Here is a 23248-nt window from a genome sequence, read left to right as displayed (position 1 = left end):
AAAGATTCATGCAAATGAAAACAGTATGGCTTTTAGGATCTTCTGGAGAATTAAGATCCTACCTCCAAAACTTTGGCTTAAAAACATTGCTTAGTAAAATGAAGGCTGGGAAAGGATCTGATGGTTTTCCTGAGACACACCTGATGGTAATCAAGAGATAGGGGAAGGAGCTTTTAATCATTAGGATGCTACATATTTAAGAACAAATACATCTCAAAGTGAGGGTGAACAGTACGAAAAAAATTCCAGTGTTAATTAAGGACTTTCTGAAATGTTTTTCCCTAAAATGACCTGTACAGGGAAGGTGACTGGACAACACAACAGTACTTGAAATTCAGTCTCAACAGTGCAATTGCAAGGGCTGATGTTACCCTTGCAGGGTTTAAATTAGCTCTGTAATAATTATAGGCATGAGATTTCATCACCAGGGAGGACATGTTGTATGAATGTTCTGGAGACAGCACAAAAGTCTGCCCTCAAATAGGAGATTTCAGGAAATGGTGACATGAGCAACGAAGGCATGTAAAAACTCTGAGACATTGGAAAAACTGAGATAGCAATTTTGAAAAGGAGGGATATCAAAGTGGACAGCTAGTTTATAAAATAGCTAGTTTATAAAATAATTGCTAGAGTACGAAAAGTAGACTTAGCTTCTGTTCTGCCTGTATCATGTATATGAGAACAAAAGGACCATTCAGTGAAACTGGGAAGTGAAAATTTGGGATAATTTTCCATATCATGAGATTACACTGGAGAATTAATTGCTGAAGGAAGTGGTTGAGCCAAATGCTTCACTAGCTTTCAGAAAGGACTGGAAATTTATACAGCTCTCATCAGTGTCTAGTACTGTCATCAGTGACAATAAAATTGGGACAAGAATATTTGTTAGGGTTGTGTACTCACAAGCTGTTGAGAGGTTCTGAGGGGGAACATCCTGGCTACAGATGCTGAATTATTTGTTAGGTGATTGATGCCCAGGAAAGATGATAGCAAAGAATGTCCCAAGGATATGTGAGTTACACTGAAACATAACTGAATTTAAAATGAAGATACAGAGCTCAAGAAGGGGACTGACTAATATTTCCTTTCATGGATGGTCATCTACTGTCCTACTCTTTCACTCAGCCTGAGGTGAAAACAGGAAAAGGAAACAGGCATTTAACTCTAACTTAATTCAGTTTCTTGTCTGAACTATTCAAGCTTTCTGATCACTCCGCATTTGAAAGCACAACATATTCATTCAAGTGGTGTTTACCACTGGCCAGATGTGATCCTAATTAGTTGCAGGGTTTTTTGACGGCATTGCTAGTTAGGTTCTAAAGTTGTTGGTTTATAGGAATAGCCAGGATCAGATGCCTTTCTGTCCAAGGAATGAGGAGCTGGGACAACTGTGTTCCTGTGTATAATCAGAAGATTTTGGTCTCAAATATTTGAGGAAACACAGGATGAACAGAGGGGAGGGGGAAGTATTTATAAAGGCTTTTGTGAGGTTTTCAGTGCATTTCTGAATGGCTGCTGTCCCAAAAATACTGTCTCCTTCTTAAGGAGTCTGTGTCAGGAAGAGAGATTACTTGATACCAGGTAACAAATTGTTAAGAAGCATTTGCAAAGCCCCTAAACACCAGTCGGCTTGGTTAAATCTGTGGGCTTTGAAATCTTAACATGAATCATTCTTAATCCTTCTTAAGAATTGGTATGAGCCAGTAGTTCTGCTCCGGGTTGCTTAAAATGGCATCACTGAGGTTGCGGCATGCTGTGGGGGATGATGCAAAATATTCAGAGGTAAGTTAGTCTGCAGCTCCTGGGAAAGTTACTGTCAACAAGAGGAGTAGCCATATACCCAAAATTACCTAGAAGACTTGTTTACTGTTTGTATCCTAGTGGATTTAGAACAACTATGCTTTCCCGACTCCAGCTTTGTAGTGATTTTTGCCAATAAGCCAAAGTCAGGGATGCAGCGCAAGAGGTATTTCGCAGTATTTCCTCTTCAGATCTTGGTAGGCAGCACAAGATTTAAGGAACCTCTCCTTTCCAGCTGTGAAAGAACATGGATATCTGTAGATGAAGCTCTGGAAACAAGGAACCCTATGTTAACATTGATTTGTTTCAAATCAGCATTGGCTTTGGTTCTTTTAGGGAGACTTCATGTCTGGGATCAAATCAATGGGAGTTGTGGGGAGGAGCACAAATGTGGTAGAGCAACACACTTGACCTATTAACCAGTGTTTCCAGCAACTTGGATCATCAAAATCAGCAACAAGCTCTAATTTTCTAAAGGAAAAAATAAATAAATAAATAAACAAACTTGATTCTGTCATCATAGTGAATCAAACATTACATATAGAGACATGTTAGTGATAGATGACTGTGAACCTGAACTGCATTAGTTTCTTGACCCAAATTATTTTGGTACCATGCAAAGAGCCTAAAGTAATTGGGCCACATGAAAAGTGAACAAAGTGTTGAGAAATTAACTCAATGCCCATTCAGAGAGTAAGGCTCACTCTGGCAGTAGATTAAACTTCTTTGGTTTTGAGGCTACCGGGCATAGAGTGGCCATAGTGTTAAACTCTTACCCTCTATATATCCACCCTGGCTGCAGGCAGACTTCCTTCTGGAACATTCCTTCCCACATGCTGACTTCTAAACTGTGTACAGAACTGTAAGGGCAATTTCTAGCTGCTAACTTTAATCATCAAATTTTAGTGGGGAACACTCCCAGCCACCATTTCATTTACTAGTGCTGTTGTGTAACCAACTAATCTCTTCCACAAAATAGCGTACAGTGACTGAAGGTCTGTTCTTGGTCTAAATTGTAAAAAACCATTCACATTCTCAATAAAATCCTGTGCCCGTGAGTTTTGTAGAGGCTTCTGTGTCTTTCAGACCCATGTGATTCACTGCCACAAAACGGTGGTGGGATGAAGTTTCCTCATTTTGGAGCAGAATGGTGGACTGACAGGTGGGTTGGGATGCTTACATTTGTGGTGTGACTCTCTAGTGCCTGCCTCTGCTCTGTGGCCTGAGGTAACAGCTGTGGATGCACTGAACATGAAAATGAAATACGAAGCTGTAGAGAACTGGATGAGAAAATCACCACCAGTTACAAGCCCTTCAAACACTCAGCCTTCCTGTCTTGGAAGTGGATGTGAGGAATTGATTTAGAGAATAAAAAAATAAATTAATGAAAGTGAAGGATGTTTACTGCTTCATAAACACCAGGGCTTTTCCAATTGGCCCCTGTTAGAAGTGGGGTGGCTTCATCTCAGAATTCTTTTCTGGGACCATGCTGAAGGTCCCAGTACTGCTGATACCAGAGAGTCCTTCTGCTTTTGGTTTAATATTGTGAGTGCTGCTTCTCTTACTGCTGTCTCCTGGGATCTAAATAAAGGATTAAAAGCAGTGCCTCATCTTCTGCAGGGGAGGGCTTGTTTGGGCCCTCACCCACATCCTGTGTCTGGCAAGCAAGAGCACACACAGGAGACTGGGTCAAAACCAACCTAGAGTAAGATGAACAGCACCGAAACAACATCAGTGGCCATTTGTGTGGCAAGGGAAGGTTCAGCTCTGAGATGGGGCTAGTGAAGAAGCTGCTGCACTTTCTTGGATTATTTCACATGGAGCAGAAGCTGGTGGTGGAGCACCAACATGGAGCTGGAGTGTGGCTGGCTGCTCCTGGGATTTCATCAGCCAAGTTACTTGGGAGTGACAAGATGTCATGAGTCACCCCTGCCTGTGGGAACAACAGAGTGGGAAACTCTCTGTGGGCTCTCTGCCTGACTGGTAAAGGCGGTTTGTTGGAGCTTAGGCAACATGGTCATGAAGGAGGCTGGGTGGTTCCGGCAGGCAGATATGGTTGGGCTGGAGCAGGGAACAGGGGCAGGAGCAAGACTGGCATGAGGGAAGGCACAAAGGCAGAGCTAAGTATAAGTGGAAGCAGAAACCAAAGCAGGACTACAATCAAATGCCATTAGGATATCCTGTTTCTGCTTTGTCCATGCAGTCCAGTGATTTGGTGCCATCCTTAAACAGGAAGGGAATTATTCTCTACCAGAGTGCAGTGAATTGACAAGAGGGTGAATCTGTGGCTGCCTTCAAAAATGCTGGTGCTGCAGTGCAAGCCAGGTTCCAGCAGAAGCTGCAATAGGGCCCACAAAAGGAATGTGTCAGGGCAAACCATCTGATGTGTGAACTCTGGTTTTCATGAGGCTCTGCCCTTAAGCCAGAGGTGGAATGGGGCCCTCAGCTAGATGGAGAGGGAGTCTGAGGCTGGCTTCTGGTTCATGTGTTCCTCAATAAGCAGGGGTGCAATCCTTTAAAGAGATTTCTGCAACAGCCAGATGGGGTTGGTAATTATACATTCATTAACTGACCAGCTGTGGATGATTCATTCAACAGCTCTCAGAGGCAGAGGGAAGATTTCTAATTTAGTGTGAACTAAACTGTAGGGTTTAGGGGATAGGAGAGAGTCTTGATTACAGCACATGGAATAGTCAAGAAAATTGCCAGTTAAAAACTGTGGAGAACACTTGCAATGTCAGGTATAATCTGGAATCTAGATATCAAATCTAATCTAATCTAACATTGTTAACATTCTCCCCTGTTCCTTTTTAAAGTGAGGAAATTTTGATGTGGCCCAAGTAAAGACCTGTGGAATAAACAGAGTCACAGATTCATTTAGGTTGGAAAGGATCTCCAAAACTATTTGGAGGTCCAGCCTTTAAGCGATCACCACCTTGTCAACTAGACCATGGCACTAAGTGCCAAATCCAGCCGTTCCTTGAATACGTTCAGAGATGGTGACTCCACCACCTCCCTGGGCAGCTCAATCCAGTGGAGAAGAACAAGCCCCTCTCAGAGAATAGTGGGGCGTGAATCTTGGCAATTTGTCTATACTTCCAAGTACTCTTCAGTTGCCACCAGATGGCAACAAAAATCCGTTTCAGCGCGGCAGCATCCTGCAGGGACTGCTCAGTTCCAGCTGCTTTCTGAAAAAGATGAAAGCTGACGTGATTTTGTCGTCACTAGGCGCGTACGCGGTGGCTTTCGATGAAGTCGGAGCCTTGAGGACAGCGAGGGGGAGGTACGTGGCGAGCTGAGGCTCTGCTGGCCGGTGGTGGACTGGTGGCCGGAGCCTCACAGCTGTGGCAGCCCCTGCTCACGGTTCAAGAGGAGCGAGGATGTGCCAGCCCACACTGCAGTCAGCCTCGGGTGGCTGTGCAGATGTGAGCTCGGTGACCCAGAAACAGAAATAGCTGGGGGTGAATTCAGGGCAGGCATTGAGAGAGATGATCAGGCTTTGAGGGGGCCCCCAGAAGCATCATAGCGGGGAGCAGTGCAGTGCAGTTTGGGGAGGACGGCGGACAAAGGGGGGTGCAGGGCTGCTCAGGCACCCAGAGCTGGCAGACAGAATCATGCGGTCACTGATCTGGGATTTATCCTCACATCAACATTCGTTTTCTCTGGCAGCCTCGGTCATCATTTTGACCTCAGATGACTTGAGCGCGGTTGCCATGGGAACTGGATTGCTCTTCCCTCCATCCCCTCCATTTACTGTCTCTATGAAGCAGCGAGATGTTCGTCAAACATTACAATGAATCAGCCATCGCCCCCGTGCCCTCTGCCGCTAAGCGGCGGGGGGGTCCTGCCTGTCTCCGCAACAGGTGAGGGAAGCGCTGCCAGATCTCAGCTCCGCTTCCCTCTACCCCCAGGCATGAGCGCACACCGCTTAGCAAACCCCGCCTGAGTGAGCTGCTGGGCTGGTTTCCTGGGGCAGCAGGCACGGCTTTTTATCCTATAAAGAATTGTCAGGGTACATCACCGCACGCCTCAGAGCCTCGGCTTAGGAGCAAACAGACAGATAAGTGACTGCAGCGAACAGAATCCCTAAAAACGGCCCTGTCGTGTCCAGGATGGGCAGGGCTGAGCTTGCGAGAGAGGGGTTTCCCCGTCACGCACACAGCTAATGAAGCTAATAGAGCTAATTTAGCTAATTCTAAGACGGCGCCTGGCTCATCTGCCAAGTCCTGGCAGCGTCACAGCCATTCAGAGAAAGAGAAAAGGAAGAGTAAGGGAAGAAGGAGGGGGAAGGAGGGGAGGCTGGTGAGGGAAACGGGAAAAGGGAGTGGCTGGAAGAACTGTGGCGAGGAGCGGCAGCAGGGTGGACTGACTGGGAGAGCAGTTGGAAAGCTTTGTGATGGGCACCGGAGAGGAGGGTGGGGCACAGCCAGAGGTGGGAGGTTTGGGGAATTAACATGTTGAAATGAATGCTTATTAAGATTTAAGTACCCCAGAAAAAAAAAATCTGAAACTTGTAGCTAAAAACAAGATAAAAGAAATTTGAAGTTGCAAAAAGGATCTAGAGATGGGAACCTTAGGAAAAAAACTATGACTGTAAAATATGGCTGTATGCCTGCAGTCTTACATGTAGGAAGGAAATCTAGAAACTCTCCTCAGTACACATACAATAGACATGACATACATTGCAGAATCCCTGCAACAAAACAGCAAGAGCTCTGCTGTTGCCAAGTAGTGCCTTCTATATTGCATTGTCAACAGAAAAGCTCTAGGAAATTTTACAGATCTGTGCACATCTGGGGAGCAGGCCAAGAAGCTCCTGCTGCTTGCTAAACCAAGATCATACATCAGTATTTAAATACAAAAGGATACAGCAAAACAAATAACTTTTTTCCATGGTATTTAGCGTTATCCACAATACATTATGGATACATGTGCCTACGTGTTGTTTTGTAAATGATCTGGCCTTTTGGGGTTTCCTGTTTTATCATTTCCTCATAGCTTCTGCCCTCTTTCAACAGCAGTGAGGTAAGAAAATCTAAGCCACTGGAGGAAATGGTTAGGTGCCATAAGGAGGCAGGAGTATTGCAGTAGATTTGTGTGTATTTCAAGACATAAAAGGCCTACTAATTGACCTTAAAGTTGAATGAGAACACAAAATAGATACCTAGAATTGGCCTAAAGTTCCCCCAATAATTCAGCCATCCTCAGTCTCTGAAGAATGCTGTGGTTCAGCAAACAGAGGTGGTTCAGGTACTCATATGGTTTGTATCCCAGGACAAAATGGGGCAATCCAGAGCCCTCCTTTCCCTGCACTGGGTGCCCTGCCTGGGGCTCTGCACACCAGCCAGCAGAGGGAAGTGCTGGAGTGAGCTGGATCTTGTTGCACAGTCTCTTTTTTTGCCAGCACCTTCCCGTTCCTGGGTACCAAAGGCACCAGTGGGAAGGTGGACTTGGGCCTCCTCCTTGTTCTTGATATTAGCTCTTACTCAGCCCTATCTGTAACCTTTTGCCTTCATGCTTTCACTTCAGCCTTATTTTCTAGTCTCGCTTTTGTTCTCTCTTTGCCTCCCTGTATGATTAGCCACAGCCTTTCTGGATCATGGCCCCGCCTTATCCATATCTAAGATGGAAAAGAAGTTCTTCGCTCTTCTAAAAAAGAAAAAAATAATCTTTGACTTTGAGGCAGGAGCAATAAACTTGGAATAAGAAGCAAGAACATTAACATAAACACATGTGAAGGGGAAGCAGCTTGTATCCTGTTTAGGGTGATGTTCAAGTTGTGAAATGCAGCCTTTGTTTTGGTCAGAAAGGGAGGAAAAAGTAAGTTTCAAAAGATAATGACCAGAACAAAAATGAGGAGAGACTCTTGGAAATTATATCAGAAACTGATAAAACCTAATAAATATGCAAAGTGGTAAATCAGTGTTTCACTGATTTCTTGCCTCAATTAGGATTGTTAACATCACTTAAAGCCAGTCTGCTGGGTCCATATCAGGCTGGTTAAGTGACCACATTATCCTTTGTGGCTAACATCACACCTTAAGCTCAGTCTAGATTAACTCAGAGGAGGAGGTAGGTATTAGAAGAAATGAGGCTGGAGAGAAGAAGGATGATGGAGAAGAGATGATGCATGAAATAACTGTTGCAAAGGCAAGGAAGATATGTGATGTGTGCAGGTAATGGGCAATGCTGGGCACAGAACAGAGCACAAAAGTTTGGGGTGAAAGGGGACAGGAGAGCAAGTACATGGCAGATGTGAGTGCATGAGCTAAGAAGGGGAGGCTGGAGGATCCAGTTGCACATTTCCGTCGCGTTACCTGGCCTAGAGCCTTTGCTGCAAAGATGCTAAGGTGCAAGAGAACAGAAGAAGTGCCAGGAGGTGGGGAGCAGGGGATAATGGGATTATAAAATTAGAAGGCTTGAAGTCTATTTCCAGGTCTGGCATGACTGATCCATGTCATATGGTAGGGGCATTAAATAACCCTGACCTTTGTTGGGAATATTTGTTGCTGCTACTGTGGAAGTTTCTCTGTGCAATCCTTAACACACTGTTCTTAGTAAAGGACTTAATGACAAATCAAGGCTGACTTTATCTAGAGTGATATTAATATGCCCAAGAAGATCCCCTCGTTCTAAGGCCTTGTTGGCTACAATGGCTCATGTTGTCATTGAACCTAGCATTACCTAACTTATGAGGGGAAATAAACTGGTGTATATCTCAGTGGTATAATTATTCTGCTATGATTATCCTTACATCTGTTTCTATACAAAATAAAAAACTATCAATCAGTAATAAGTACACACTTTCAAAGCCTTTTTTATTCTGGAAAAAAATTTTGGAACTTTGAAATAACATGCACACCAAAACCAGATCGTATAACTATCGAAATAACCATTCACTGTGAAACAGGCTGATAAGAGATTTTTATAACAGATCTGAGACAATGTGACTCACATGAAAAACTACAAGAGGAATTTGTTTACCCTTCTCAAAAGCTACCCATTTGTGATCTACACTTCAACAAATTCAGATAAAAATCCTAAAATTACTCTGTGCACAACAGAAGAGTCACATTTTCTGTGCATGTTTGTCCCATGATGGGGTGGAAGTGTTGTCAGAAGAACTCATTGTGCCTTATCATGCTTGCAGATACCAACACTCCTTGTCCAAAAGAAGGAAAACTGTCAGTCTTTAACAAAGGTCACGAGCCAGAGTCATGCCAAAATAGTTACATTTGTTGCATGTGCATAGAGGCAGAGTCCTTGTCCCAGGTGGAGCAAGTCAGGACACCTGGGCTGCTTCTGCTGTGAACAGAAGACAACTGGAAGGCTTTAAAGAGGAGGAAGTACACTATTGTGCTTCCAGGTTTTCCTAGATGCATTTCACCATGCCCTTTGGCAATCCCAGAGGCACTGGGGAACTGATTTGAAAGAGCCAGCTTAACCCTGTAGGGTCAGTGTTTTTGTCCCTCCAGCCCCTTGGGGAACAGGGAAAGGGCAGCAAACCAAGGAACCTTGCAGACACTGCACCTGTCAAGGAGTGCTAGTCTCAGGTTAGTGCTGGCATGTTGGCTCTGTCCCTGTGACAGTGAGATCCCCTCAGAAGCACCTCTGCCCCAGCCTTTTGGCAGTGAGTGGGGGAGAGGGAGAACATAGGTGAGGGAAAATGAGAGGAGGTCCTGATGTCTGATCTTGTGTTGGGTCTGAGACCCAGCAGTGCTAGAGTCTCATTCCAGTTGCCTTGGCCATCTTTTCACCAGGAAGAGCAGTCCTGTTTGGTCAGTGCTTGTGGGAGGTCAGCAAACAGAAGCTTTCTCAGGGGACAGGTATAAAGAAATCAATCCCTCTCTTCCTCACAATGGGGGAAGGTCTGGAAACAGGGTGTGATGGCACAGTCGATGTGGTGATCCAGATGTAGCTCCCCCTTTTTGCTGTGCTGCCTTTCACCTCTTCCTCAGTGAGGTGAGGATGGCAGGCTGTGTGGAGGTTGGAGATCAAGCCAGGTCAGCCAAGACTGGAAGCCTGGGAGATATCACAGTCTCCAAAGCATAGTGGGAGGTGTTGCCCTGAGGAAAGTGCTTAGAAAATGGGAGGGTAGTTGCATGTGAGGGAGTTAGGAAGGCAGAGGAAGAAAATGTCATCGGGCAAGTGATGAGGGCAAAGATTTCAAATGGTAGCAGAGCTCCTCCATGAGGATTACCTGAATGCGTAATAGAGTGATGCTGCAGGCAGAGGGGGCCCCAAGGGAAAGAGGCTTGTGGGAGATCTGTTGTAAGGTAGGAATGACAGAAGTGGTATCTGGGGTGAGCAGATACAGACTTGTCTGTGTTAGATTGCTGTGTTAGATTGGCTCCAGCCAATTTTTCAGGTTGTGATAACTTGTGTTTGCAGGATTTGTGCACTGGGTGGGATAGGTGACATCTCTTCTTGTCAAAAGGGATTTTATTTATTGTTTGCTTAAATTGCTGTGGGTCTGTCTTAATTTCACATTGGTGGAAGCTGGCAGATTCCCGTTGTTGGGTCACAAAGTGAGGCCTGCTCTGCTAGGTCTCCTGCAGGCAACATGGGGATACAGGGAACATAATATGAGTGAACACAGTACTCAAATGCCTTTCATTGCTGCCAGATGTGGCAGCAGCTTTCCATCTGGGGAAGAGCCAGAGTGAAGTCAGGGCTACTGCAAGATCCTCGCTACGTGGATAAAATCTACATCTGCTGCATGTGTCCTACTCCCACTGCTTAACATGCCCCCCACGTCTGGTGCACATAAGCACTTGCTCTGTTCTGATTGTGCCTTCCTGCTTGAAAGATGACAGAAAGGGGTGCAGAGGCAACAAAAGAGGAGGGTAAGCTTTTCCATTATGTGAAGTATAGGGAATAAATTATCTGCCTTACATAATGGAAATCAGTCTCATGTTCCCCATCAGAGATTCTGCCTGTAGAGCTACCTCACTGAGGTATCTCAAAGATCTTCATTGGTTTGGGGGGAGTTGATATATAAGTCCCCAGCAGCTGAGCCTGTAATGGGAGGGAAAACAGAGTGGAAGACCAACTGGAAAAGTTGGTACCTGCTGCGGATAGTGGTTATTGCCCGAGAGCCATGTGTGTTTGTCATCTGCATCTCTCTGGATCTTTGCAGCATTTCTGTCAGAAAACAGAGCACCCAAAATGACCTCCTTCCTGCCTTCTGGGCATCTTGAAAACTGATGGATAGAAGAAGCTGGGCAGGTCTAATGTCCATACCTGTTGCTTGGCAGGACGAGACAGTTGATCTCCACAGAGCACACTGAAATCTTATAAACTTGCTTCACCACAGCAGTTTACATCAGATCCAGATATTAGATGATTAGGGAGCCAAAATTAGAGACTGAAAAGGTTGTATGGTATTCAAGCATGTCATGTTGTGTCTCTGTGACTGGCAGGCCTTTTACTACCCTTTAAGCCACTGAGGTTTGGTTTTGCCTTTTGAATGTGCCAGGAGGGAGAACAGACCACAGGGCTACAAGAATAGGTGGCATTTTTGGTGTTTTCTTCAGTGTTAGCTTGGTCCTCTCTTAGTTGTTAGGAGGAGGCAATCTGTCTGTTTAGAAACAATGCCACAGTACTCAGCAGCTCTTACTTCTCTCAGTAAAAAGGAAGAATATGCTTAGGCTCACATAGGCTGTCTCAACAATACTCCCATGCTCTGTGCAGCAATTTCCCAAGGGCCATATCTTAACTTCTTTTGGTGTATAACACCAGCCAGTGAGTGGCTTTGTTTTCCTTCCTAGTTTAGGAAGAGTGTCCTGCTGCAACATCAGTTTCTCAGTCATCTAACCACAAAAATTTGGAGCATGACTCTGAAGGTCATTTTCTTGTTTCTGGTCTGGGCTAGATGGACAGAATCTGACATGTGTATGTTCCCCCGATAGCATCAGCTGTGCACATTCCCAGCAGGCAAGTGAGGGTTTATGATCCATAACTATACTTTCTTGCATCCCATAAAATTGTTTGTTGGTGCCAGAGGCTTCAACTAAGTAAAGGAGCATGAAATCAAGAATGAAAACAAACAACATTGAACATACAGCACTTGTAGCGTCTCTGTTTAGCAGACCTAGAAGCTGTCTGTGTCATGGTCTCTGCTTTTAGTCCAGAGGGAGACTGTGGATTGCCTAGCTGGTGAAGCACTGGTCTGGATCTCTGGATACTGGGGTTTGATTTATGGCTCCATCACAGATCTTCTCTTGGCCAAACAATGTAATCACTATGTTGCGTTTCCATACCAACAAAACAGAGTTAATACTGCTTCTTTTGCCTTATGTATGTAGACCTTGAGATAAGTCTTCAGGATACAGCTTTCTTACTCTCATTTTATACATACAGTGCTTTCTACAGTGTCATCCTGATTTAAGCTGGACTCTTTAGGAGGACTAATTAATCCCATTAATAATGCATCTCTAGCTGGCTCCAAGCTCTGAAGATCATGTCATCAGTAGTTTCATTTGTTGGTTTCTACAATATTCTAAGCTCTGTGGGGTGAACTCTGGAAGAATCAGAGGAGTGGCTGCCATGGGAAAATAATTCCAGGTCTTTCACTGAGCCTGGCACAGAATGGGATGTAATTCAGGGAGGCTTGGGTCTGCTGTATGAACATCAGATACTGGCAACAGTGGTCAGACATTTATTTTACTACATTTCACTTCACAGTTTAAGGTGTTCCCAGACATCTTGCATCAATGCTTGATCAGGAATCAGTTGCAGATAAATATGTTATTCGGAGAGTTTTGAGCTTCACTGCATTTTTAGGTCAGTTCAGGATTTAGGGTCTCATGTGACTAGCACATTGTCTTCTCTGTCTGATCCAGTGATTCTTCTGAAAGGCTAAAGAATGTGTTATCTGATAAGTCTTTGGACCTGTTAAAGGTGGTTTGGCTCTGGGTCCCAAATTCCCAGGGAAACCTGAACTCTTGGCATGGGGTAGCTGAGTGGTTCTGGTGCCCTGTGCCTTTGTGACATGAAGAGCTGCACAGTCTACACTTCACATCAGGGATAGTGCAGGAGATACTCCTTAACCAAGAGACTCTTGGAAGACCTGAAAATTACTGAATTCCTGAAGTATTGGTCTTTCACCCAAAAAGAAAATCCTTCTGTGGGCAGTGGAGGGATCTTGCACACATTCTGTCCCTGTCACCTGGTGCTGCACTAATTGCTTCACTGGGCACAAAAATGCTGCAAGAACACACTTCCCTTAAATAGTCGTGCAACTTTCTGAGAATTAGAATATTCATCACCTACTAGAAAGAGATGTGTTTCTATATCAGCCATTTTTCCCCTATTTCTCCTTTTCTTAATTTTCATTACAACCTTGTACTTTTTTTCACAAATATATTTCTTACGTTGCCTTAACCTGCACCTTGGTTTTCTCTCTTTTTCTGTCCATTTTCTGTAAGACAGATACTTCCTTCCCCTTTTTCTGCTTCAATTCTTCTTTACCTCTTTTTCTGTTTTATTGTCTCAGTCACTACTGCCACAAGTTCTACAAAAACAGATGAGTTAAAGTTGCAGAAAATAAGTGTAACAGTGGCTGTAGTGCCAAGACACTGCCTGGAGCTAAGAATTTGGTGTGAACAGGCTACACTCCACCACTGCTTGTTCTTTGAACAGGTACTGCAGTGCTTGTTAGTAAAGGCAGACTTCAGTACAGTGGCTTATGAATCTGAAGGGGGATAGAGGCAGTGTTTAGGCAAAAACACCTAAAACAACATGTTCCAAAAAAACTACACTCAGTGACTATCATGTGCCAGAGGCAAAATTTTGTCATTGCTTTATTTCTGAAAATACCATTTGCATCCCTACTAGAAATCAGATGTGACATGAAATGCAATGGTGATTAGTGTGTTTTCATTAAAAAAGGCATCCATAGGAAGCCTGTCTCACCTCTGGAGGCAGCTGGAATGGTGGAGACCCTAAGAAGTTAGTGATTGCAAATTCTGGGTCAGGCAGTGGGACACATCCCTATACAAGGATAATTAAGGATGCAGCCTGATTCCTACTTTACCAGGCATAGGTACAGAGAGCAGGTGATCTTGGCTCCTAGTGTTTTTTCACCATGAGCATGTTCAAATTGATTAGGCAGAGCATATGTATATTCTAAGGACTACAATAGGTGGTTTTGAGACTTAATCAGGCATTCAGAGCAATGTGGTGAGTGGGTTTGTCCTTCCCTAGCAACTTGTGGATCCATAAACACCACGGAATGTCTAGGAATGTAGAAAATGGGTCTCTTAATGGAGAAGCTGAACACTGGTCTCTTGTTCTGTCTGGGGTAACTAGTTGCACTAACCATAGAGCTACCCTGTCAGCAGAGAAGAAGTGACTACTAAAGAATCTGCTCCTTTTTTAGAAGTAAAGAGAGGGGTGAGTGCAGGTTCAGGAAAGCAGAAGCTGCAGCCTGCCCCTCAGAAGGAAGGCACCTCTCAGCAGTTCTGACTGCTGCAGTGTAACCTGGAGATTGCTGGGATTTACTGTTTTCTTCTGTGTCATTTTGTATTATAGCTCTCCAGAGTATTTTTTTTTTCTCCTGGGCTCTTTGATTTCCGTGTAAGGGACTGAGAAAGTCCCAGTCCTGCAGTGCTCAGCATTGTGGCATCTCAGATGGGATCTGCTTTTTGTTTCTCTTTGTCTCAGTTCTACATCTGATAAAGGCTCTTTCCTCCTTTCAGTGGGGTGCTGTGAAAAATCAAGACTGTCAGATGCCAGATCCAGGAGTGGTGTAATGTGTATATGCATTGTGGATGGGAGAGGATGTACAATTAGTGACATATTTTGAAGCACTTGACATACTGTTCTGTGATCCCCTGAAGACTGAGAATCTGGCAAAATGCTGCCCTATCCCATATCAGGTTCCAAATGGCTGTACCAGAAGCAGAAGTAATACAGCAGTCCTTCAGTTAGGGTACTGTAACTCAAAGGCATAGTCTCTGGTATCACACCTAAATTTCAGTGCTTAGTCCTACTCAGCTAGTTCCCCTTTGTTTTTGGCATGTTTTATTTCTACCCCCTAAATTATCCTGCTGTATTTCTGAGGGTGGAGGGTATGTGGACATCTCAACAGGAGGTGCCTGCTCCTTGCTCTTCTGAAAAATCTAATTCTGTTTTGTGTGTTTTTTCACTCCCATTGCCAGGGAGATTGGGTTTTCTGGGGCGGATGTCTGTCAGACTGACTGCTGTGAGGTGTTCCCTTCTTTAGAAATTCAGCTGCTTGGGGATCTGAGATATGCACATACAAATGCGTGAATAGATGGGTCAGAATGAGGATTACTAGGAGGGACTCCGTGGTATAATGTGGGAAGGCCTCAAGGAGCCTCACTGCATCCCAGAGGAACACAAGAGCAGCATGGGGGACCAAGGGGCCTCTGCAGAGCATCTGGGTACAAGGAAAATGACACTTAATATCCTCTAGCTGCATAAAGTACAGTCACTCACCATATGAATCCTCTTCAATCCTCGTGTGTTTGAGGTTTCCACATGTGGTACTGGCTGTGTCTGCCAAAAATTCTGCTTTACGTGGCCTCCCTCCTTCCCTCCAGCCTGGCACTGGCACAGCTGATAGCGGGGCTGCTGCACTCCCCTAAGTGCTGAGGACGTGAGAGACTGCATGAGGATGCAGCCCAGCTCCCTCGGGCCACCTGCTGCCTCCCAAAAGGCTGATGGCACTCATCAAGGGCAGAGAAGGGCAACTCCCCACCCCCACTTGTGCTGTTTTTAACCCTGTGGGGACCATGATGTCTTTTCACCTTGAGATGCAAGTGAGGGATCACAGCAGCAGAGCCTGGAGGAGGAATAGGGATGCACACCCAATGAAAAATGATGGGGGGACTGATGAGAGGGAGTGTAGCTGGGGAAAGGAGGAGCCACTGATGTGAGGGCCAAATAGGAAATACATGTTGAGGGAGGAGTGTATTGAAGGATGTAACTGCTTGGAAACAGACACAGCAGTAGGGGAAAAACCAGAAAGGACAGATGCAGAAACCACAAAGAGATGGAAGCAGACTTGAAGGAAGATAAAGAAGGGAAAAAGAAGACAGCCTGAGAGGATGAAGGGCACAAATGCAGGAGGAACAAAGGGGAGAAGAAGCACCCGCCACCTTTACTGTTATTCCCTGGTAGCTATAAAATAATCCTGTTCTCTAATAAGCAGAAAATTTAACCTCAGTAAAGCACAACCTAACACTTTGAATAGCTGCTTCTTTAGCCAAGGGCTGGCTAAAGGAGGTTTATGTGACAAACTGAAACCAAGGCACTTGGCCAGTGGGTACAAACATGACATCTGGGCATCTGCTGGGGCAGAGTTTTGTAGAAGGGGGACTACTGATGTTCAAAATTGGTCCATAGTGGGGAGAAGACCACTGGCTAAAGATACAAAGTTCAAAGGCTGGATGGGTTCCTCAGTCTTTCCATGTGGATGGTTTCCCCCATATGTTCCCTGATTACCATTCTTGTAGCTCTGTCAGTAGCCAGGGATATTGGACTGGCGAGTGCGTAGTCCCTGCCTTGTGGCCTTTGCTATTCTAGAGCTGCCATCTCATTTCTTTTGTTCAATGGCTGAGCTGGGGAATGGCCAGTTCTACTTATCTGTGTCATCAACAGAGGAATCTACACTCTTCCTCATGCATCTAGTCTCTGCTTTCCCAGGTGCATTTCCCCATACTCACATTGTTTGTAGAGCGATAATGCACTTGGCAGGAGAGCTAATTCAGCAGTATAATATCTTTCAAACAAAGTGCACCCTGTTCCCACCTGGTCAATTAAACTGGAACAAATCTGTGCAGAAGCACTGACCTGAGGCCAAGCACTTTGCCTCCTGGAAAGATGTGTGGAGACTTCCTCTATGAACACCACTTCAGCCCTACCTGGAGCTGTGGGATGGGCAGCTCATCCCTGCTGTCCTGGCCACTGTCAGTCTGCTCAGGCAGATTGCAGTAGGGTCAGAACCAACTGTGATGGTGTTTTCCATGCAGTACATACCTGTGCAGCCTGCCTGAAGGAAGCCCCTACGGGAACAACTGGTATCATTGCTTTCTCATGGATGCTGTTGCTCTCATAGAACAAAAGCCATGGAGTAGTGCTGAACCTGTTTCTCTTGTCTCTGGGGAACTTGAATCCCAAGGTTCTCAGTACTGGAGATGTTTGTGAAAGCTTATTCCTGGTTCCTGACCACTGAGCAGATGGCCTGTACCTTGCTGAGAAACAGGGCCACAGTGAGAGCTGTTTCAGAACAAACAAAAGGTATTATGGGAAGAGGACTTGCTGTAGCTACATGGACTGGAAGGAGGAGGTCATACAGGCTCTTCTGTGAGCTCTCCAGTTTCCAGAGCTTTCTCTGGAGAGGCCTGGGCCAGAGCAGCCACAGTTCCTGTGTGGGTCCCCCAGGAACCTCTGCAGAGAGTTGTCACTGGAGAGTACAAAGGAGCTCTCCTTACACTTCACTGTAAAGCTGTGCAGGGCAGCACTTGTGACCTACCCTTCTGCAAATGCTCATGTAAAATATTAAAAGTATTGCCCTTCACATCTGGTTGGAGAGGTAGAGATTTCTTTTGAGGATTTGGTCAATAGCATTAACTTCCTTAATGCTTTCAGCAAAATCTTATCTTTACTGTTCAAGCTCTCCCTTTTTCCGGGTTTGAGACCTTATCACTGTAAGGAGTGATATTTTTTGCAAAACAAAATACAAAGGAAAAAAACCCCTTCTTTTTTGCCTACAGAAGTTCCCCTGTAGGATTTTGCTTTTATTTTTATGAATATGAAAGTTGGAGTTTGGGTAAACTTTGCCCAGTAGAAATAAACAATAAAAATACAGGCTTTCAAAGAGGGAACAGGTAACTACCGGTACACAGAGATGCATATATAAAAACAAATATATATATACACACATATATATGATTGCAAGCAAACAGAGATATGCAAACAGAAACAAAAATACAAATATATTGTGTATATACTTGTGATCACATGTGGATCTACATACAAATTGCTTTGTATGAATGAAGTAGCATGTATGCAAATATCTTCAGGTATTTAAAGGTAAGCTTGGAAATAAAAGCATGTGCATGTATATATGGACATAAAGTAATATGTACACATTTTAATATGGTGATATTATTAATCTTATGAATACATGCACTGGTAATCTCAGGCATGGTAATGTTTGTACATGTATGCAACACCACACATTATGCATCTGTTTATGTATCAGAACATAAAATTACTCAGATATGAACATTTTATATAGAAATGCAACTGTAATGCAGCAGGCTCCAGAGAATCCTCCACCTGCCCACCAAACCACACCTGGGCAGCTGTGCACAGCATCCTTGCACAGCTAGGCTGGCTGAATGCAACCGCTCTGGTTTTCAAAGGGGTGAGGAGGGCCGCGGGCAAGCAGGTACACGCGTGTGTAGGAGTGCAAGTGAACCATGAAAGGGTGAAGGAATGATGCTGGGGGAGGCTAAAGGGCGTGTGGGACACCCAGAGGGAGCCAGACAAGAGTCAGTTGGGTTTACATGAGCAGGGCAGCATCACTGGAGGGTGAGAAAGGAGGCTGGGGAAGAGACAAGGGAGCATGAATCGGGAAACGTGGTATTCCCCTGGAAAGGAAGAAGTATGAGCAGACAGTTTAGGGGAGATAGACACCCTGGTTTGCTGGCACCTGTTTCTGAGGGGGAGTGGGACAGAACTGATGGGATGGGATGGGATGGGATGGGATGGGATGGGATGGGATGGGATGGGATGGGATGGGATGGGATGGGATGGGATGGGATGGGATGGGATGGGATGATGAAGCTGCATGCTGGAATCCCTTTCTGGTGGTTGACCCTGATGGCAACAGAGAGCAGGACTGGCTGCATAAAGCAGCTCTCCCTGAAGACCAGTTTAATCTCATTTTAGCTCAGCTGGTCTGCCTGGATCTCAGCACAGGAGCGGTGTGCAGGGTTTTGGAACACATTTCCCATCGCTCCCTTTTTTGACCTGCATGGGCTGCTCCTTGTGCTTCTGGTGACTGAGCAGCAAGCACGGGGTGCTGTGCTTGTGTGGAGAGGGAAGCACTGCCCCGGGGCAGCTCAGAGCATCTCCTGCTGGGAGAGGAATGATAAACCCCGGCGCTAGTCTGGTTTAGCCATTGTTAGCCCGCAAAGGGATAGGGGGAGGCTCAGGTCCCGCTGAGTGTTTACAGCTAATTTCAGATTACAGTAGTGAGGGGAGTAGAGAAGGGTTAGCCAGGGGCTTTGTTCTTTTCCTGGGAATCCTGCTGCTGTAATTACTTGTGATTTTAGCCATTTTCACAGTCTCTGTTCCCCTCCGCCCGAGGCTACAATACTTCCCTCTGTTGCTGGAAAATGTAGTGTGATTCGGGTCAGGTACCTGGGAGCAGAACATGGCTTGGTGAGAAATGCCTCCAGAAGTGGTGTTTGTGAATCCGCAGCTCTGCTCATGCCCGGTGTGTCTGTGTTTTTATGTCGGAGCTGCTGTGTCAAGATACGTGTGCTAGTGTGTGTGTTTGCTGGGGTGTGTGTAGGTCTAGTGGGTGGGTTCAGCTCTGCACACTCTGTGTCTATGTGCTGGCCCTGCGTGTAGTCTAATGTTGGGGTGTGAGAAATATGCCTAAATGGGGACGTGAGATAAGGCAGCTCACCCTGATGAAACACCTGCACTCTGTGCCATGGGTGCAGGCCCAGACTGGCTCCGCGGGCCAGCAGGCAGCATTCCCCAGCACCCATTCCACTGGTGCTGGATTGACCAGGCTGGGCATAAAATGTGAGGAAGCCTATGCTTTGTGATCGGTATCTGTGTGACCGAAACACTGCAGCCGGTTAAGCAGCTAGAGCACATTGTTGAGCTGCATTCATCAAACTTCTCATCATCCTTCCCTCAGGCTGGCACAGTGCCCTGCACATACCAAAGAGAGTTTCTTAGGTCTTCCAGAAAAAAAAAAAAAAAAGTTTCCCACCCTCCTTAACAAATAACATTTTACCAGCTGAATATAGTAATTTCTTGACCAATATGAAGTAAAGATTGGTTTTGTGAAGACTTAGCACAAACAACCCAGTCCCTATGCATGTACTGCTCAGCCCGTGGGGAAAGGAAGGAAGGGGGCTCTGATGAGTGGCAACCCTAATTCCCTCTATCCCATACTTTCTGTTCCTCTCCAGACCTCCTCATGAACTGACCCCAAGTCCAACCACTCTCCTGAACTGGGTTTATCTTCCTATAGTACTTTGCTAGGAAATTCCCTTTGTAATTTCACATCTTGGTACAATTTTTTTTTTTTCTCTGCTTATGCTAATGGACTTTAAGTGAGCTTCTTTAGCCAGGTTGGTTTCTTACATTACCCTTCAAATTTAGCTTCTTGATCAGGGTGGAGAAAAAAGGTTTAATGCAGTGGCTGATACAGAAAAAACCCATACCACGTACATTTTGGCCAAAGCCTCTTGCTCCTGCAGCCCTGCAGCCTCCTGATAGCTCATCCCGGAGCTCACATCACAGCTCTGCTGCTGCCTCCACCATCCCAGATGCTACAACATCCCATCTTGACTGGGACATGGGCTTTGGGACAGTTTCAGTTGTAGTTCACCTGTACATTCCAGAGGAAAGGAGTCAAAAACAGAGAGATCATAAGACAATTGCTTGTGGTAAAAAAAAAAAAACAACTATATTTATAATATTCTTTGTGAGTCACATGCATATACTTAATTATTGCTATTCTGCGATACAAAGCAGTGTTAGAATAAAATCAGATAAGTAAATAGTGCAAGAAAAGGCAAATGTACAGATATATAGCTCCTCTCTTTGCTGGAAAGCCTGGTTTCACGAGGCAACATCAAACAGGAAAAAAAGCAGGCTTGTGGCCTAGATGCTGGCCAGGAGTCTTTTTCCAGTCACAACAAAAGAAGAGGACTAAGCCTGAAGTGTTACAGGAAATGGGACTAGGAAACCTTAGAGGACTTTCAGGGGCTTGTCACGTTTTTCACATAGCACCAGGATAGAATTTGCAAGGGGATGCTGGCTTCCTCTCCAGCACTAGGTTTCTGCAGAACTATTCATTCTTTTAATAAGGTTAGTTCCTCTTTGTGAATCATTGTTAATGCATTAAATATTGTTTTCCGCTGTTTTTTTTTTTTTTTACAATGGATACTTCTCCTTTTGAAAGCAATAGTGAAAGTATTAAAACTTCAGTTTACTTCAGATTAACCAGCCAGCTTAATGACCGAAGTTTTCAGACAGTAGCTTCAGCCTACACTGCACCGTGGTTGAGGGCAGAATTTAAAGGTGGCTTTGATTTACTGCTGTGATCTCTCCAGTGCTACATCTGTGCTTTTTCAGATGGGTGATTTTGCAGCTTCCTCCTCTACCCCTCTGTCTGTTCATCTTTTCTGACTATTTACAAGTTATCCTTTTTCCTCTGATATTTTGCTGCTGCCTTTTCCTTCCTTATCTCTTCTATTCCTCTGCCTTGCCCTTCTAAGCTGCTTTAGTATTTTCTTTCTTCACCTCATTATGTCTTTTTGGTTTTGCCTTCTGTCTCTCCATTGGTTCTTTTCTCACTCGCTTAACCTCCTGTTGTTTACAGGCCAACCTACATCCCACCCATCATCTTGTTTCTCTCTTTTATCTTTCCTCCTTTTCTTCCTCCCCCTCCTCCTAACCTCCTCTCAACAATAAAAGTTACTCATGGCTTGAGGGGGAAGCATCTGGCCCATGCTGGCTCTCATTCTTTCTCCTTTGTTCTGAATGCCCTTTTGTTATAAACACAACAAACAGAAAAGCACAAAATCAGCTCTCAAGGCAAACACTGCATAATAATCCTCCTTGTCCCTGCTCCTCTTATCTCTGAAGAATTTGTTCTCCAGGCAAAATAAGAAGAAACAAGAGATAGGATTCCCCAGATTTGGAGGTGAAAGAGGGACTGGAAAGAACTTCATCACGTGGGGCAGCACCACTGAACTGCAGCTTGGGGCAGATTCAATAAAGTTGGTGAAATACAGTTTGCCAGGAGTTTGGACAGCAATGTGATGATCCTGTGCTTGATCAATCCCTGTTGATCAGTCTGTGTTCCCATTAGGTTGTAGAGGCATCTACAGAACCAAAAATATTAGTTTGGTTTTTTTTTAGTACCTACGTTTTGACACCTCCTCCTCATTTGTGCTTTGAGCCAAGGCCTTGTTTATATGGAATGTGTTTGCCAGAGAACTGTACCTGCTGGACCTCCACTAACGCTCTCAAAAAGCCACAGCAAGGTGCTTCTGTGGGGACACATGCCAGCTCCAGTCCCTGAGAAAAATTAAAATAAAAGCAGGCTTGCCCATTGTTGGAGCTCTTGCTTAATGTTAGATAGGGATTCTCTGATTAAAACAGCTTTCCTCAGAAAATGTAAGCTCCCTGGAAGTGAAATGCTAGTTGGCATGCACTAGTTTAGACATGCAAGTGTTGTCAAAGCTAAGAAGGAAAAAGCTTGTTAAGCAAAAGAAGAGCCTTTCCCAATCCCCATAGGTCCGTGGTTAGGATACCGGTGTTTAATGTGGGGCAGCCAGCACCAAATTCTATCTGGGACCGGTTCTGCCTGGCCCTTCCCCAAGCAACCTCAGGTCTGGCTGCCCACATGTCGTGGGCCTCCATCCTAGCACAGCTACTGCACTTTGCATAGTATACAAATATTATATTCACAAAAAGACCAGATGAATAGTTTTGGTGCAGTATCAGATAGCTCTGCTAAAGAGGTGTTAAGGTACTTCCCCCACCAGCAGATCTTCAGAAGAATTAGCCGTGATGTGGGAGGTAGGTGTGTGTCCTGGGACAGAAACAAAACTGGTATTTAGGAGGAGCAGGCTGTGAAGCAAACGTCAAATCTAAATATTTGAGCATCGGCACACAGGGGCGAAACTCACTGAAATGGGTATTTTCCCGCACATTCTGTAGGGAAATTTGGGCTTCAGTGATGCATTTTGAGCTTGAGAAAGAAACAGTCATTCTTATTGTTTACTTCTCCAGCTCTGTTAAATGAAGACGTGCTACCCATGATGTTCTGCATTATGTGTTAGAGATTTAATTTTCAGCTAAACTTTTATTGCTTCTAAAATGGACCAGTAGCTATGTATGTATTTAATCTAATCTTGAAGTTTGGATTGCTCAGCATTTGCAACAGACATGTGGGCTAAGAATAAACAACGAATGAGGACATTTCAGAAGACTGCAGTCCAAAGATTGTCTCTGAAATGTGAATATGCTTCAAGCCTCCACAAATATGGCAACTTCTCACACTAACAAGTAAATTAATATTTCCAGAGCTAATGCCAGAGTTTGGGACAGCTGGGTGATCAGATTCAACATGGAGCTTGCTGTGCTTGCAAACAAATGGAAAATAAGCTAGGAAAAAGAAAAATGTGAGCCAGAATTACTCGAAGTGTTTGGGAAT

The sequence above is a fragment of the Pseudopodoces humilis genome, chromosome 2 (genome assembly GCF_049639895.1).
Source record: "Pseudopodoces humilis isolate 2021_Gansu_Grassland_sample_001 chromosome 2, ASM4963989v1, whole genome shotgun sequence".
Taxonomy (NCBI): Eukaryota; Metazoa; Chordata; class Aves; order Passeriformes; family Paridae; genus Pseudopodoces; species Pseudopodoces humilis.
Note: the sequence above shows the minus strand (reverse complement) of the source record.